General features: G+C 41.6%; 1 non-coding gene across 1 annotated transcript; it reads left to right on the top strand.

Moving 5' to 3' along the window:
* The first annotated feature begins 752 nt into the window (after positions 1–752).
* On the top strand, positions 753–825 carry TRNAA-AGC (transfer RNA alanine (anticodon AGC)). Its single transcript has one exon. It is a non-coding gene; the product is annotated as a tRNA-Ala (tRNA).
* The last annotated feature ends 2,121 nt before the right edge of the window (positions 826–2,946 follow it).

Here is a 2,946-nt window from a genome sequence, read left to right on the forward strand (position 1 = left end):
GTGCGCGGGTATCTTAAAGAGGTTATTCTAAGTGTACGGTTTTTATCTGTTAGATTTTCCAATGAATATTTGTTTTCAGTGACTCGAAAGAAGTTGTACAAAGATGTATGCGATGTTGTTTTACCTGAACCGCTGTACCGTGCCATGCACGCTGGAGGTGAAGGGAAAGATGTGCTTAAAAGAGTGAAGAGAATGCAAGTGGCTCCTGGCGCGAAGTCTTTCTTTTTCAAGCTGCACACAGGTACACTATCAGTCAGGACATTTCAAGCAGACCGTGGTGTTTACTTACCTTGGGGGACAAATTGCCTTATCTGTAAAAAACCGGAAAATATTGACCATGTTTTCTTACATTGTTGGGAAGGAGTATATTTTTGGGATGTACTTCAAAGGACGTTACAAAAAGAACTACCTTTAAATTCATATGGTATAAGATTTCTGCCAATAGTGGACGAAGAGGGAATGCCTTTTGATTTGATTATGCTATGTGGACTTCACTGTTTATGGCGGGCCCGTATGGCGGGTTTCTATCGCGATCAGGATGCACGGCCTGCACGAATGTATTTCCGTGAATGTATGGCCAAGTATTTTGAACTGCAGAAAACTCAGGAGATTGTACCTGAGTGGTTGTCGAGGGTGGAGCCCTTGGCAGCACTTCGGGAATTTTAATTTTCTGTCGGTCTGTTAATGCTTGTTTTTGTTCTGCTTGTGGTTTGATGTATGCGCCTGTAAACAGGCAATAAAGCAAAAAAAAAGGGAGTGTAGCTCAGATGGAAGAGCTCTCGCTTAGCATGCGAGAGGTACTGGGATCGATACCCAGCACCTCCACTTTTTTTTTCAGGACCTTTTCTTTTTCTTCATCGACTTCTACATGCGTGGTGTGTTCCCTTATCATAGCGCAGGTGTCACCGGAGCCAATCAAGTGAATTTGTATATTCAAAAGCACTTGAGACACTCGGACCAAAGATTTCCTTAAAACTCTTTCCAGCACGGTGGTCACCCCAAGTAACCACCTTTTTTATTTTTTTATTGAATTATGTGAGCCCCGTGTGTCGGATTTTATATGCAGCATATTTCAAAGCTTTTGGATATCCGACAGAGATGACACTACTTCGTTTGTTCTTGAACGTGTAATATGCTACTTCTGCTTTCTTCCGGCTGCCATCGTCATCAAGAGGCGTTAGACCGTAGACCCGATATGTATTTAAATATATTTAGGTATATGCTGCTCATACTAAGTTGAGAGTGCAGGAGAGCTTGTTCAATGCTAAACGCTAAATACCATAGAAATAAGGAGCTGTAGTTGTACCGCAAGTTACCAGTGAACCCTTTATGCATGGTGGTCACTTCAGGTGACGCCCTCATATCTTTTGAACAAAAATTGCCTTTTTTTTTGTTTCTTGCGAAAAAATCATTTTCTGCAAAGTATGCCGATTTGTTTTTCAATAAAACTGTTTCCCGCCAAAAATAATGTTCTGCGCATGAAAAAGGTAAATATCCGCTACAGCTTATATACGGCTACGTTGGCTCTAGTGATTTTAAAAATCAGACTATTTAGCTTCACGTCACCTGTATAAGGCTTATAGGGCAGCTTGTTTTTCGGAGAATTGTGGCTCCCGGTGGATGCAAGGCAATTGTAGTGAAAACTGGGACATGTATGCTTCCACAGTCATGCACACAGACGTTGAATCCTCACTTCTAAACATTAATCAAACATCCGAAACACGCTGACGCAGACCTGTATTTCAAGAGTTATGTAAACAGCACCATTGCTTGAGCGCCTTGCCCCTATTTGTCCACCTCGAAGGGCAAATACAGTAGATTCATTTTTAGTGTGAAAGAAATCAAAAAGCGACCCTAAAATTGTCTGTATTGAAGGAAATATTTGTCAATGGTTAAAAGTGACATGCAGCTGATTGATAACATTCTTGGCAGTATGATAAGAGATTTCTTCTAAGACATTCCGCTCTTTGAAGCGGCAATAATGAGTGAACGATTGAATAAGTATTCACTTAGCAAACTGCTAATTAATGACTACTTTATTGAAGTGATCTGGTCGCAAAGCCCGTACGACAAAATATCAAGTATCATCTAGTGTCATGTACAGCCTATTGAAAATCCTGAATTGGTGAATGCTGGAATCGTTGGTGGATATAGTGGAAAGAATAGTGGATATGGTGGAAATATTAGTGGATATGGTGAAAAATGCAGTGGGCATATTGGCGGAAGACGGCGAGAGTGGAAAAAATGGTGGCAGATGGTGATGGTGGTGGCGAGTCAATAGTGATGACGGTGGAAAATGCTGGCACAAGGTGGCGAGGCAAAACGTGTTTGGTGGAAGGCATGGTGAGCAAGGTGAATGACGGCGGCATGATGGAAGCTTGGTGGTTGGCGGTGGCATGATGTAAAGTACTTTACAGTAGGCGAAATCACTTATTTGTAGTGTTTCATTCTTGAATGCGCTGAAATATATGTTTACAGTCAAAAGAAACCAACGCTGCTCATTACGCTTTTCAGTACGTTTTTTTTAAATTCCTGTGGTGTCAACAACGCTTCAATTTTTGTGGAGCATAGACTATGCGGCCGGGAATATGTTTACATTTCGCGCACCTACTTACATTACTTTGACATCCGCGATGTGTTTTTTTTTGTTGGGATGTTTAGAAGACTGGAGTTGTCACTGTGAACATGACAATGAATGTTTTACGTCGGCGCGCAGTTGTCGACAAACAAATGGGCTTCAGTTCGCAATTGCTCCTTTCAATGTTAGAGCAGAACACAGCCCGGTCACTTGATGTCGCCACGCTAGAAACGCAACTCTGGTAATACTTGCATACTCTATTGTTTGAGCCGTACCTATAATTTGACAAACTGAGTTCGAATACGCATAAACTTTCAACATTCAACATGCGTCGAGATGAGCCGCAGCTAAAGTGATTTTCAGTCTTC

The sequence above is a fragment of the Rhipicephalus microplus genome, chromosome 2 (assembly GCF_043290135.1).
Source record: "Rhipicephalus microplus isolate Deutch F79 chromosome 2, USDA_Rmic, whole genome shotgun sequence".
NCBI classification, from domain to species: domain Eukaryota; kingdom Metazoa; phylum Arthropoda; class Arachnida; order Ixodida; family Ixodidae; genus Rhipicephalus; species Rhipicephalus microplus.